Here is a 15,782-nt window from a genome sequence, read left to right on the forward strand (position 1 = left end):
CCGCGTCGGCTAGCTCATTTTCTGGGACGCCCACATGGCTCAGCACCCAGTTGAGCGTAACATTCCTGCCTTACCGGTGTAGCTTCAGCAGGAGTGCTAGGATAGAAGTCAGTAGGCGTACATTGTCGCAGGGCTGTGTCGATTCCAAGCTGCCTAGCAGAGACTGTGAATCCGTGTGGATCACCACAGGACCAGCTCGAGATATTAGAGCATGCTCTAACGCTCCTTGGACCGCTACGATTGGAACAGGTAATACAGCCGGTATGGGTGGTGCATCCCGTATGTGCACAGACACCGAAGTGATCACTAGTGACACAAGGATACACCTCCCAGGTTACCCTAAGGAGGAGAGTGGCCTTTCCCAAGGTCAGATCAAGTCGTCCACCTTGCACGTGCGTCGGATTACCATCATTCAACAACGCAATATCAGGGCATTCATCTAACACGTAATTTAAGTGGCGCCCAGAGACATTGGGCCTTTGGGGCGACACCAACATTGTATGGTGGGCGTTGAAGTCCCCTCCTATGATGAGGAGCCTGTCCGCAGCAAGAGCACACACTTCTCTAAGGTCCAGTTGAACACTATGGCCCCTGTATATGTTATAGATGGTGTGCGTTTCGTGGGCTCGATGGAGTCGAACCGCAAGAACTTCTACACCATCTCCACATGATATAGGGTCCATGATTTCACTACAGGGGATAGGTGATTTGACTAAGATCATGCACCCCCTAGTAGTGGGTATGCGAGGGAGGGTGAAGATGCGATATCCCGGAAACCGCACCTCATCACTCACCAATGTCTCTTGGAGAAGTATGAAATCGTAATCATACTCTTGCGCAAGCGCAAGGAGATACGAGCTTTTACTCCGGAACCCGTTTATGTTCCACTGTAGCAACCTTAAGTGGCTATTGAACAGGGCGACTTTCTTCCCTGTCGAGTTCCATTACGTTCTCATCTTGTCCTCCCCGGTCAGACGACAAGATGGGTTGCGACTCTCTAACAGTGGTAATATTTTCCTCCTCATCAGACGAGGAGTCTTCAAGCCGAAAAGCACATTGGGGTTGGGGCTTAGTAGCAAGCACTTTCCTCGTCTTCGATGATGTGGGTGTCGCTTTCCCAATGGTAAAAGTGGGTGTGGCTGGCTTGGGGGAAGTGAAAGGGGAGGAGGAGGAGGCAGAGGCGGGGGAGGAGGAGGTGGAAGATGAAGAGGTGGAGGGGGAGAGAGTCCTCTCCTTTCGCCTAGGATTTTTTGAAGGATTCCTCTTCTATTTTAATAGCTTGAGCACATTCGTGACAGCCTTATTCACCACGTCTAGTGTCTTCTCTGCATCGTTTTCCCCTAGGGTACTTGCGATCCCTGCGACGACACCAGTCATAATCAGATTGATATAACCTTCCCGCAGGGGAATGATATCAGACGGATATTGAGGTGGAGGGGGCTGCCGTTCTCATGCTCGTGGGGTTGGTGCTGGGGGCGTGGGCGTGGGCATGGGAGCAGGCGTGGGTTTGGGCGTAGGTTTAGGCGTGGGGACTTTTTTGGGAGCTTGCTGTGTTCGAGTGTGTGTGTGCGTTGTAGCGGAGTTGAGTGCGGTGAAGTGTTCTTGATTGTTTAGATCAGGAGCACTAGGTGCCGGTGGCTGTGGTACGGTAGGAGAGTGCTTCCTGCTGCCCCATAAAAATGTTCCGGGGGGGTGAGGGCAGGTATGAAGTCCTGTCGCTTCTCTGTCCTCTCTTTACAGGCAATGGCCTGGACTTTACGTACTAAGCAAGAGGTATTCCAGGCGTGGTGCTTCTTGCCACAATTGGGGCACTTGGCAACAGTCTCAGTGCCAGCCTTGAACTTGTTAACACAAGTCTCAGTGGTATGAGACACGCTGCAAATGCCGCATTTGGGTTGCTTCGCTGTGCACCGCGCCTGGTGATGACCATAGCGTTGACATTTGAAGCAACGGAGACGATCAGGGATGTACGTTCGTACATCATATCTGCCATACATCCCCATGTCAATCTTGTTAAAAGGTTCACCTTTGATGGTAATCAGAACCTGACGTGTGGACGTTTTGTCCCAACGGCGCATTCTCGTGGCCCCGATTACCTGAGCATGGTCTTCTATGACCTCGGTCATATAAGAGGTCGGGTAATCGTGGACCACGAGTCTGTGTTTTCTGTCCTCAGGAGACGCTCCAGGTTCAGAGGCTTGCCATCTAACGACGTGAACGCCTCCAGCTCCTCAACGAGTTGGTAACTGCTTGGTAACAGAAGCAAGTTACCATCGCCAAGGGGTCGGAGGGATATCAGCTTGCCATGGAGGGGTCCTTTCTCCAAAGCTCTTACCTCCTCAAACGCAGTGTCGTATCCTGCCGAGGGTACGACCTTGAATGTGGGGAGCTTGCCACCCTTACTACGAGGAGGAGCCACTACCACGGTACCTTCATCGTCCGATGGAGGCTCAGAACCTGGAGCGCAGCGCCGTCGTTTCGGCACGCCAGCCAAGTTATCAGTAGCCGCCATGGCGGTACTGATAATGCTGAACTGTGGTCGCTATACGGTGTTAACGCGAGAGAAAAAAAAACACGTAAATATAAGGGGGCAGGGGGCGCGGGCGCTTACGAGCGCGTCGGCACTGAGTCGCTTAACGTACGAATTCCGTCTACCTCGCAAGCAGTCAACGAATACAAGGCCCGACTGCGCCTAGACGCGAGAGACCGGGCTTTTCTTGATGAAGGGTTCCCCCTCTCCCGTCGTAAAGGCAAGTTTTGAAAAAAAAAAACACACGGGCTCTGCCGATCGTACGGGAAGAGTTATCCGGGACATAATCCTGCCAGAGCGAGATTACACAAGAAGGGGGAATTTTCTCAGGTAGCATACTCCGGGGACTATCCTGGCACACAGGAAGGAAAGCATATGTAACATGAAAATTACGAAACCCCGGGATACCGGGTTCTGGTTTGATGAACCCTACTTCTAGCTTGAGTAGGCCAGGCCTCTGATTAGGTCCTCTGTGTCCTCCCACAGTTGACCTTGACCAGGTGCATCAACTAGTGACTTTGTTCAAAATTATTTTTAGCCTCTTGATTGACCCAGAGTTGATCAAATCTCCTTTCAAATTGTAGTACAGTAGAAGCCTGATTTAACAAGTCTCTATATAGTGGAAGCCAGATTTAATGAAAATTTGAAATGATGATGATGATGGTGATGATGGAGTGAATGCCAGTTCTTTTTCTAAAATTGTTGAACCACCCCTGACTGGCTTTAAACTACTTTTCTGGTGCTTCATCAGCTGAAGTGCCTTGGATCTGCTGCAGCAAATCAGTGTAAATGGCTTTTACCTTCTCACAGACAATAGCCACCATCATGGTATCTTCTGCAAGCTGCTTCTTTGTTAGCCACACAAAGAGCAGGTTTTCCATCTTTCCATGGACAGAGGTCCGGAGCTTATGAATTATTTTAATGCTCTTGGCAGGCAGTATAGCCTTTATTGACTCCTTCTTCTTTGGTAAGGTACATATCATAGCGGTACTATGCTCGAACTGCCTTGCCAAGTCCATTACTTGTACACCACGCTCACTTTTTCCTATAATCTTATGCTTTAATTCAGTGGACATAACCCTCTTCTTCTCAACACTGTTCTTTCCACACGCTTTCTTAGGACACATGGTTATAAGTATAAATTTGATAAGATAGATTAACAATAAGTACAAAACATGAGCACAACTTATCACAGATGCTTTCTTCGAGAGGTAAATATGTTGACTGCACATGTGAGATGAGAATGCTGGGCAGGCGTTGTGTTGTGGTGTTCAATGTGCTAACTAGCAGTGGCTTGTACCTCAAATTTTGGATCGCAATTCAAAGTAAAAAAAAAATCGAACAATTGGCAACTCGTGTCTTGGAAATCTCACAAGGTGGGGCACTAGTATGTCAAGGTACCACTGTATGCAAAAAAAAAAAATCACCAAAGAAAATAATAAAAGGATGACTGCGCCCTTTTGTCTATTTAGGCATCTTCAGGGTACATATAATGATGATACAAAGATGAGTATGTATACAAAATGAGAAGCCATAGATGGGAACAAGAAGAGGTTGTGAGGGAGTCTCTCATGGTTAATCTATACAGTTTGTGGCAGCGGACGTTTGGCCCACCACTATTTTTAACAATAAAATGATCAAGTTTGTGCATTACTTAAATCTAAATTGTTGATAGATGTATCTTTAATCAAACTGGACTCCATTATATTTCTAGTCAAATATAACTTCTAACAATTTCTTTTGCACCCTCCCAATTAATGCAGTGATTAAAGCCCCTTAAATGGACAAATAATGTGTTAGACCTTTGACCACTCCTGACACTTACATATACCCACATGAATAACTCTACAAAGCACCTGTACAATTTCTTAGATCAAAAACACAGTACACCACTTAGATACATCCTTCTTCCTTATCAAATATTGGGCAAAAGTACTGCTTAATCTTACTATATACCCACATGAATAACTACAAAGTACCTGTACAATTTCTTGGATCAAAAACATGGTACACCACTTACTAGTGTGTCCTAAACAATGTGACTTGTATGACTTATTTGAGTGAGATGAATGTATCAAACCTTCCTTGAGTAGGTCTTGTAAAGATTTGGGCCAGCTGGGCCATTCCCGACTTCCAAATCTTGTGATGTGATGAAGAAGGCTCGAGCAAAACTGGAGTCCTTCTGGCCATGGTGGGTTGAGTATGCAGCAGCATGGATGTAGTATCTCTTGGATCATTTCCAGCACATTTCTAATAAAAAAGTAGAATGCAATATATTATAGCACCATATCTGTGAGTGTTTCTACCTATTTTATGTTAGGTGATGAGATGGACAAACAGTCTGTTTAGATATCAAGGAAATCGAGTATGAAATGGTTTGTATATGAAACATCCACACTCCTATTACAGTGTATTATACAATTTCAAAGAGTTAGATGTCAGTCTTATGGTTCCATTCTTTTTTCAGGATGAGGGTAACTATCACCATTTCTTTGGAAGAGCTGTCCACAGATTCCATATGCATCATACGATAAAGAGAATGTGATGTGACTTCTGCAGTACAGCTATATCCCAAGTCATCGTAGATATCGCATGATGACCCACACTAGAGACGAGCCTTTCCAGTGTGATCTGTGTGATTCTACTTTCTCACAATAGAGTGATCTCAAATGGCACAAAAGTCATCTCAAATATCACATGATGATCCAAACAAGAGAGAAGCTTTCAAGTGTGGCCTTTGTGATTCTGCTTTCACAGATAAGAATAACCTCAGAAGGCATATAAGGACCCACACAGGAGAGAGGTCATTCCAGTGTGCCCTGTGCGATAAAGGTTTCTTACAAAAGTATCAACTCAAAGTTCACATGATGATCCACACAGGAGAGAAGCCTTTCCAGTATGACCTGTGTGATTCTACTTTGTCACGAAAGACTGTTCTCAAAAAGCATATTATGACTCACACAGGAGAGAAGTCTTTCTAATGTGACCTGTGTGATTTTGCTTTCACACAAAAGAGTGATCTCAAAAGGTATATGATGACCCACACAGGAGAGAAGCCTTTCCAGTGTGATATTTGTGATTACGTTTCCTCAAATAAAGGTAATATCAAAAGGCATATGAGGACCCACACAGGAGAGAAAGTTTTCCAGTGTGACCTGTGCGATTCTGCTTTCACGCAAAAAAGATTTCTCACTCATCATATGGCTACTCACACCAGAGAGAAGCCATTCCAGTATGACCTGTGTGATTCTGCTTTCTCACAAAAGAGTAGTCTCAAAAGGCATATGATGACCCACACAGAAGAGAAGCCTTTCCAGTGTGGCCTTTGTGATTCTGCTTTCACACGAAAGGGTGATCTCAAAGAGCATATGATGACCCACACAGGAGAGAAACCTTTCCAGTGTGACCTGTGTGATTCTGCTTTCACAAAAAAGAGTTCTCTCAAAAAGCATATGATGACCCACACAGGAGAGAAGCCTTTCCATTGTGATATTTGTGCTTATGCTTCCTCAGATAAAGGTAATATGAAAAAAAAAACATATGAGGACCCACAGAAGAGAGGAAGTTTTTCCAGTGTGACCTGTGCGATTCTGCTTTCACGCAAAGAAAAAAAAAAGGTCTCTCTATCATCACATGGTGACTCACATCAGAGATAGGCCATTCCAGTGTCATATGTATGATGAAAAATAATCCCTCTAAGTTTTATGCATGTGTGTGCATATACATTTTACAACTAGTGAACAGAGGGGGGAAATGTGTGCACACAAGGTTTTCAAGATGATATTGAAATTTTAATTACAAAATAGATAAAATACTGTATAATTCCATGACTGCATTCAAAATAAAAGAAAGATGTGATTTTAAGGATGTATCAATGACCTTTGAAATGGAACTGTGTAATTTCGTAATTTCTCATGCAGTTTTGAGATCATTTGTACTGTATTTGACACCAGTACTTTTCAGTCAAGTGGCATAAATCAAGAAGCATGTTATAACTCCCCCTTTAAAGAGTCTTCATAACCTGATAACTGAATATTCCATATGGGATATAGTGAGGAATAAAAAGGGGGTGGAAATTAATGTCACTTAAACAGAAGTATTGAACATCGGTAGAGAAAATCAACAAATGTAAGTACTGGAAATGAAAGGCTGAGGCAGGTCACAAATTTGAAATATCTGGGAGTCAAGATGGGTGAAGAGAACAGACAACAAACTGAAACTATGAACAGAGTCAAAAATTTAACCAAAATATTGGTGCATTATACCCACCTAAGGACAGAAATATACTGGTTAAATGCAAAATTGTAATACGCAATACAAAACTTAGACCAAGTCTGATTCAGTGATCAGAAACATGGTCACTTACTAGATTAACCCATTCAACTCCGATGACAAGATGTCTTGTCATTTGGTCAAATAAAACAAAAAATCATAAAACACCAAAATGTTTGATCAAACACCAGAAAAATATGACGTCAGTCCTCGCTTCGCTCGCGAGCGAAGCGAGGATTGACGTCATATTTTTCTGGTGTTTGATCAAACATTTTGGTGTTTTATGATTTTTTGTTTTATTTGACCAAATGACAAGACATCTTGTCATCGGAGTTGAATGGGCTAAAGTAAAAAAATAGGAGCAGTGGAGATGAAAATGTATAGTAGTATAAAAGCGGTGACTAAAAGGGACAGAATTAGGAAGGAATTTGGAATAACAAATTGGTGAAGTCATAGAAACAGACTCAAGTGGTAAGGACATGTGAGAATGGACCAGGAGAGACTGCTAAGACAAGCACTGACATCGAAGCCTGACTGAAGAAGACCAATTGGTAGACCCAGAAAGAGATGGATTGACAATGTGTGGGAAGCACTAGAAAGAAGAGGTGAAGAAGATCTGCAAATGGAAGAAGAGGAAATATAAAAATAGAGAAGAATGGAGAAATTTTTTTGTGAAGAGGTCCACTAGCTGACAGGAATTACTTTACCAAGCATCTGGTGAGAAATGAAAGTAATATCTTCTATTTATATATATACCAAGGGCTCATTTGCCCTTACAAGGGGGAAGAAACCTTTGGTATATGTATACAGAATTTGATGCATTAGAAAGATAAAACACTAGAATTGTATCCAGTTAGTGGTCACCAGGACTATTTAAGGAAAAAATCCATGGAATTTCCTACTGAGACCTACTTTTGAAGAATAACAACCTGAGGAAAGAAGACACTGATAAAGAAAGGCCACTAAAAGAGCTTTGGAATAGGAAAAAATACTAAGATAAAAGTGCAACGCTAAAAGAAAGCCAAAGCAAAAATTGAAAGTTGAAAATTATGATGCAGGAAAAGGGAGCCACAGGAAAGACCCATCCCAGCATTCAACTTGAATTTACTGAAAGGGAAACAAAGGAAAATAGAACTAGGCAACACCCAAGCTTGGTAAATAGTGCACATGAACATGTTCTGTATTTTGTAATATGTAGCCTTTGTGAAAAAAAATACAGAAAACTGATCCAGCATGTCAAATTCAAAGGAACTGCTAGGTGCCAGTGAATGGCTGGATGAAATAACGAGAACTGCCACAACACCCATTTACAGGACAGATTCCCAGAGGATGTGTTACAAGAATGATCAATGCTTGATATCCTTTATTTCACATTATGATTTCTCATTTGGTAGTGATCATGTTAATGCCCTTAGTTTTGAATATAATTTTGTAATTGATAGTACAGAAATAATTAATCAGTCAGTTTTATGGTTTGAAATTTTCTCTGTAAGAGAAAAAAAATATATAAAATTTGACTCAAATAGTGGAATTTGCTCTTCAAAATGAACAGTTCTATGACATGACAAAGTTGATAGATACTGAAGGAGCCTACCTTACAGCTAGTACAGACTGTGTGCAAGGTTTTAGTCCAATGAATCAAGTAAAAACAAATTTAGACACCGTTTAGGAGAATACCATTTAGATGTGCTTATGAGAGTGAAAAGCTGGCAGTTGTTTGAAAATTCAATCAATTTAGATAGTGTGTATAAGTGTGGATGAATGCCAAAGACAGAAGAGAAAAGAAATGAGGAGTAAGAAGCTAGAACTGACCAAGTGGAGAATTAGTAATGGACTTGTTATGTATATTTAATAAGAGTTATTGTTATTTACAAAATTAGGAATCTTGAATATAGGTAATTAGCCATATAGTGTTTATCTTTTTTTTCATCGATCAGATCAATGTGGAATATGTATCAAATATCTTTTGTCAACTCTATCATTGTTGTCACACAAAAGACTCTTGAAATACAACAAAGGTGACAAATAAGAGACAAGAGAATTAAAATATATGCCCAATGACTTGTTTTATTTATGGAAAGCCACTTTGGAACATTCTAATTGTGTTAAGAAGGCCTATGATATGTTAAATGACTCAGAAACTTACAAAAAGCTCAACAAAACCCCCTTAAGACCTCAACCGCTGATTTCAACAAATAAGTTCGCAAGATTTCAGTGGATAATTGCATTAATAATCTGAAGGTCACAACCCCCAAGCTCCCCTACTTTTATGGTCTTCCAAAGGTTCATAAAGCAGATATTCCTTTGAAGCCCATTATTTCCAATCGAGGCTCTTATACGAGTAAACTTTCTGAATGGCTCTCAGACCTTTTGTCACCTTTTGTTGGCCAATTGTCCAACTCTCACATTAAAAACTCCTCAGATTTCATTTCCAAAATTAAGAATGTCAGTATACAGGATGCCAAGTTACTCAGTCTTGACATAACCTCTCTCTTTACTAACTTTAATATTGATGATGTTCTTTCATTTTTAGAAACCAGACTGCAACCGTTTCAGGACAATTTCCCCTTTCCAGTCAACAAAATCATTGATCCAGTTCGCCTTTGTATTTCCTCCAATGTCTTTTCTTTCCAGGACAAATTCTTTAGACAGAAACTCGGTTGCACCATAGGTTCTAATTTATCATGGAGTAATTTAAACGCACTCTATTACCCGCCATCAAACCGCCTGAGATGATTTGGTTCCGTTATGTTGATGACATTTTCTCAGCGTGGGATGATAGGTGGGGTGCGTTGGAGGTATTTTTGGACATCAAATTCAAAACAGACTGGGAAGAAAGTCATCAGATCACTTTCCTAGACATTTTAATTTGAAGGATTGATGGAAAATTATTTTTTACAGTTTATAGAAAACCCACCCATTCAGGTAGCTATCTCCACTTTTTCAGCAACTATCCCGACAAAGCCAAGAGGAGTGTTGCATCCGGCCTTTTCTTGAGAGCTTTTAGGATTTGTAGTCCTTGATTCTTGGTCCGGAAGGTTGACCTCATCAAAAGGCAACTTTTGAATTTAGCATACCCGTCGTGGTTCCTGGATCAAGCCCTCAGCAAGGCTAGAGCCAGCCACCTTAAGAATTCAGTTCCCACTACACAACCCTCTTTCAAAGATGTTTTAAAAATCCCCTATTGTAACTCCATCAGTCCTTCGTTTAAATCAATTCCCAACAAGCGTCTCACAGTTGCCTACCATTACCCTAACACTGTACACAAACAAATTTTGAATGTTCATCAAAGGTTGAAGGGAAATGAGTCTCCAGGAGTGTATAGCCTTCCTTGTAAAGATTGTGATTTAGTGTACCTTGGTCAGACCGGAAGGGATCTTAACACCAGGTTAATGGAGCACAAAAGATCCATTAGGTATGCCCAGAAAAATCCCGCTGTGTTCTAACACGTCAGTACTAAAAATCAGTCTTGACATGGACAAGGACAAATTTTGTTTAAAACCCAACTGTAGCTTTAGAAGAAAAGTTGTTGAATCAGTCTTAATCAAAGAATGTCCGAACTTGAAAATCTCCAAAGGTCAATGGTCCCCAGACATAATCTCACGGCTAGCTGTGAGCCGCTTGGTTAATAATTATCACTCTCCTGACCCCGCTCCCACCCCGCTTCCCTCCTGACCTCATACTACCCACACATACCCTCACCTCTGACTCCGCCCTGTGTGACGGATTGTCCTGTTTTAGCTCTGCGTGTTCCCCTTCTACTGACATCTCGATTGTACTTATGTTTCTGCAAATTCTTGCAATCTGTACTTTCCTGAAGAGGGCTATAGCTATTAGCCGAAATATAGAAGTCATACTTTTTTCCAAGTTTCCTTTTATTGCAACTGTGGGTTCTTCGTGATTACTATTTACAAATGTGCTACAACATTTTGTCTAAGTGATTTTACGCCCACGATGGAGACATCTCTTCCTCTTCACCTTCTCTTCAACCGCCATCCAGGACTGAAACAAGCTTTCGGAAAGCTTGAATCGTCACTCATCGCCAGCAAAAAGAGGAAAAATCAAAAAGTGTTTTTGTCAGACTGCTTAGCTGAACAGGTGTGCCTAAACACTTAATCAGCATTGGCCAAAAGCGACGAAGTGATCAAACTTTGCTATCATCATCAAGAAGAGCGGATGGCAATTCTGGATCATATGATGACATGAATCACGATCATCGAGCAGAGGACAGCAGTGAGACATCGATGGCCCTGGTGCATCGGGGAGAGAGTATGAATGGAATTCGAGTGAGGATGAAGGAGTTGTACCGACCCCCACACCATCTGACACGAACTCCTGCGACAATGTGAGTTTTTCTTCCTGGAGTGATGGTCATGATTTTGAGCCTCACATTCATAATTTTGACTCTAGCTCATCAGGTGTGACTTCAGTTTTTGTTTCGTTTTTCCGTTGGACCTGATGGAACAGAAGCAGAATATTTAGAAGCCTTCTTTGACAATGAAGTAATGGACAAAATAGTGCAGAAGACTAATCTACAACATAATTATCTCATCACACAAGAGATTGACAATTCAGAGGAAAGTAATACGCACAGCCACCTTAGGATATGGAAAGACGCAACAGTCAGGGAACTCTTTGTGTTCTTTGCTCTAATCATTCTGATGCCACACGCAAAGAAACTTGTCATCAGCGACTACTGGAAAAAAAAAACCGTTGCTGGGTACACCAACATTCGAGAAATTCATGTCAAGAAATAGGTTCCAAACACTACTAAGGACCTTGCCACTTTGCCACGAATACACAATCTCGACCAGACGACCGCATGTGGAAGATATGTGATGTGTTTATGATGATAAAGGAACGGTACAGCCGATTTCTCAAACCCTTCTGCAAGCTGGTAATAGACGAATCGCTTTTGCTATTCAAGGGACGTCTTATTTTCAAGCAGTATATGCAGACGAAAAGGAACCAATTTGGAATCAAATTGTTTGTCTTGTGTGATTGTGAGACTGGTATTGTAGTGGACATGATCCCATACACAGGTACCAACCAGCATTGATTACAATCGAAATGACCCTCACGGAAGCACCAGGAGCATTATAAAAAAGACTGCTTGCACCATACGTGGAGAAAGGCCACGTCTTGTATACAAACTCCTCCTATTACTCAAGCCCAGATTTGTCCCATTTTCTGCACGACAAAGGGGTAGGAGGATCCTGTGGTACAGCTCGAAAGACATGAAAACACATGCTTCCACTTTTCAAGGCACACAAAACTAGAAGTGGGGACCACAACATTCAGAAGTGGGGAAAGGTCATGGCAATGCAGTGGCATGGCAAGCATCAAGTCATTATGCTGTCAACTCTGCATACAGGAAAAATGATGACTACAGGGACGGTGAATTACAGGACAGGTGAAGTAATAAAGAAACCAGACTTTGTGATTGACTACAGGGCAAATATGCGTCTTGTTGACAAAGCCGACATGATGGTCAGCTTTGTGGAATGTGTGAGGAAAACTGTGCTCAATGCCTACAACTTCAGGCTGATAAGGAGTGGCAACAGACCAACGTCTCTGAAGAAATTCACGTTTGCAGTGTCGTACCAATTGATGGAGAAGTACGGAGAACAAAGTTCGCCACACCCAGGCCGCCACTCGCTACTTCAAAACATGCCCGATCGTCTGGCCTGTACAGCGTGGGTACAGAGGCACTACCTGCAAATCTCTCTCACCCCCAGCACCTACTGCTGCCTCAATAAAACGTACAAAAAGACAAAGGGATTGCCACGTTTGTATGAACACCATCCTGCGACCAAGGAAAAGAAAATCAACATCTTACCATTGTAAGGAGTGCAATGTAGCACTCTGCCCTGGGAAATGCAATACGCAGTACCACACTCTTCGAACCTATTGAGTTCTAGAGTACTGAAAAGGAAATATACCTTGTGGCTACACGCCAAACGACGCATCATTCCATTTGTAAAATGTGTACTTGTATTGAATGTGGTGCTGACTAAAGTTTATTCCCCCTCTTTCTCCACACTAGCTTTCCTTCCTAAATGTATTGTTGTATTTCTCTTTTCTTCAGACATTTACGACTGTCCTTCCTTTACTTTCCTCTCCTCACCCCTTTACTATCCTCTCCCTTCACTTTATGAGGAATTATATATTCCTGCTGCCCACTTGCTATATGATCTTATGGTCTAAATGGAAAGGTCTAAAGGAGTTATCACTATAACGAAAATTATTTGATTGGTCTATTATCATATTTTCATTTTAGTTTTCGCTCATTTATTATCAGTTTTGATGTATTGGAAATTGTTAATTTCTCGTCTGTCTGTATTATTTCCTTCATGATATAATGTTGCATTGTTATGAATTGTAATTCATACCCCTACTAGAAAGGGACGGCAGTAGTTATTACTGTATTGAAAGTTATCATTTTCAACTTTTACTAATTCTTATTGTATTGGAAATGATATATTCTAAAAGTGTATTTCTCTATATTTATAAATTGAAAATGTAAAATCAATTCTTGAATCTATACGTCACCATCTAGCATCTCTTTAGCTCCAATCATTTGTCGTTGAAATGTATGCTAGAGACAGATGCGCTTTCTCCTTTCTCTCCAGATGATAGATACTGTATCCAAGGATGAGGGGAGATAGTGCTGTAGTCACTGAAAGCCGACCCTCCTTTTAACCCCTCATTTCGTTTCGTTTCCTCTCTTTACTTTTCCGTCTAATATTCCATTATTATTTCTTCGTCGTGTTCTGCAATATCATAACGTATTACAGGGAAATACTTTATTTGGTGGAAAGGTATTTATATGAATTTTTATTCATGAGTATCGGGTCCTGACGTTTCATTTTCACAATTTATCATTATTTCGGGAGGATAGGGGTGATGTATATATGTGTGTGTATATATATATATATATATATATATATATATATATATATATATATATATATATATATAGATATATATATATATATATATATATATATATATGTGTGTGTGTGTGTGTGTGTGTGTGTGTGTGTGTGTGTGTGTGTGTGTGTGTGTGTGTGTGTGTGTGTGTGTTGTCTGAAAGATTTGTTATTATTTCACACCTTCCAATGAAGGTGTGAAATATATATACATAATATATATATATATATATATATATATATATGTATTATATATATGTATATATATACATAATATATATACATAATATATATATATATTATATATATATATATATATACATATATATATATATATTATATATATATATATATATATATATATATATATACATATTATTCAGAAGAGGCTTGTTCGTTTTTCAACGGCACATTTCCCTCGAAATTAGTCAAGATCTAAATTCAGTATGACGACATAATTTAGCCAATCATATTCCAGCACTGCTGTCGAGTTGCCAATAGCCCATTTTCACTCAAATTATTCCAATATTTCGCATTATTTCTCCAAAACAACAGTATGCATAAGCATGGCAATTTTTTACTATATCAGCTAGATAGTAAGCATCGTTTTGGCAAGACAAAAACTAAATGAATAATGATTATGCGTTTACCCTAAGCTAAAAAGAATCATGTAACAATGCGCAAGAATACGGCAGTGTAAGGGTTAAAAGTTTACTTTGTTTGATAATTACATTGATCTATTTATCTATCTATTTAATTGTTTACATATTGCGTTTTATGTGATTTGATTGTTATTTATTCCTTTATTTTTTCTTTATCAATTCTATTGTTGTGTTTTTATGTTTTTTTCTTTCTTTTATATATATATTCTCAAGGGACAAAAACACCTTTACGGGTTTTTTTGGGGAAAAATATCGACTGTATTTCTGTCATGTGTGAAGGAAGTCCATGTGAGGAAATTTTGACGGTATTTCTGTCCCGTTGAAGGATTTTTTTCGCGAAAAGAACAAAAAGTATACTATTTTTCTGCCAAATGTGAAGGAAGACATCGACATAGATAAAACAAAATTGACGGCATTTTTGCCTAATGTGAAGATGGAAATCGACGTCATTTTTGCCTAGTATGAAGGAGGAAATCGACGGTATTTTTGCCTAGTGTGAAGATGGAAATCGACGGTAGTTTTGCCTAGTGTGAACATGGAAATCAACGTTATTTTTGCCTTGTGTGAAGATGGAAATCGACGGTATTTTGCCTAGCATAAGGATGGAAATTGACGTCATTTTTGCCTAGTTTGAAGGAGGAAATCGACGGTAATTTTGTCTAGTGTGAACATGGAAGTTGACGGCAGTTTTGCCTAGAGTGTACATGAAAATCAACGGTAATTTTGCTTAGTGTGTATATCGAAATCGACTGTATTTTTGACTAGTGTGAAGATGATAATCGACGGCAGTTTTGCCTAGTGTGTACATGAAATTAATGGTAATTTTGCTTAGTGTGTATATGTGAATGGATGTCATTTTTGCCTAGTATGAAGGAGGATATCGTAGGTATTTTTGCCTAGTGTGAAGATGGAAATCAATATTATTTGTGCCTAGTGTGTAAATGGAAAACGACGGTATTTTTGCCTACTGTGAAGATGGAAATCGACGGCAGTTTTGCCTAGAGTGAACATGGAAATCAACGTCATTTTTCCCTAGTGTGGAGATGGAAATCGACGATATTTTTGCCTAGTGTGAAGATGGAAATCGACGGTATGTGTGTGCCCTGTGTGAAGATGAAAATCGACGGTGTTTTTACTTAGTTTGAAGATGGAAATCGGCCTAGTGACGACGTGAAGGGGAAATCAAGATGTCATGGTGTCATGGAGCGAAATTTTCAGTTCAGCACGTGGCCTTACGTAACATTGAACGAAACACGTGGAGAGAAAAGACGAAGAATTTTGACATTTGTGTTCTTATTAAAACTGAGCGAAACATTCTGAGAAAATCCTTGTATACATGTAGAGAGAAACGTTTCCAAATATAGAAAAGACGATGAATTTTGACAA

This window comes from Oratosquilla oratoria, chromosome 12 (assembly GCF_046742065.1).
Source record: "Oratosquilla oratoria isolate Oo_2021 chromosome 12, ASM4674206v1, whole genome shotgun sequence".
Lineage (NCBI taxonomy): Eukaryota > Metazoa > Arthropoda > Malacostraca > Stomatopoda > Squillidae > Oratosquilla > Oratosquilla oratoria.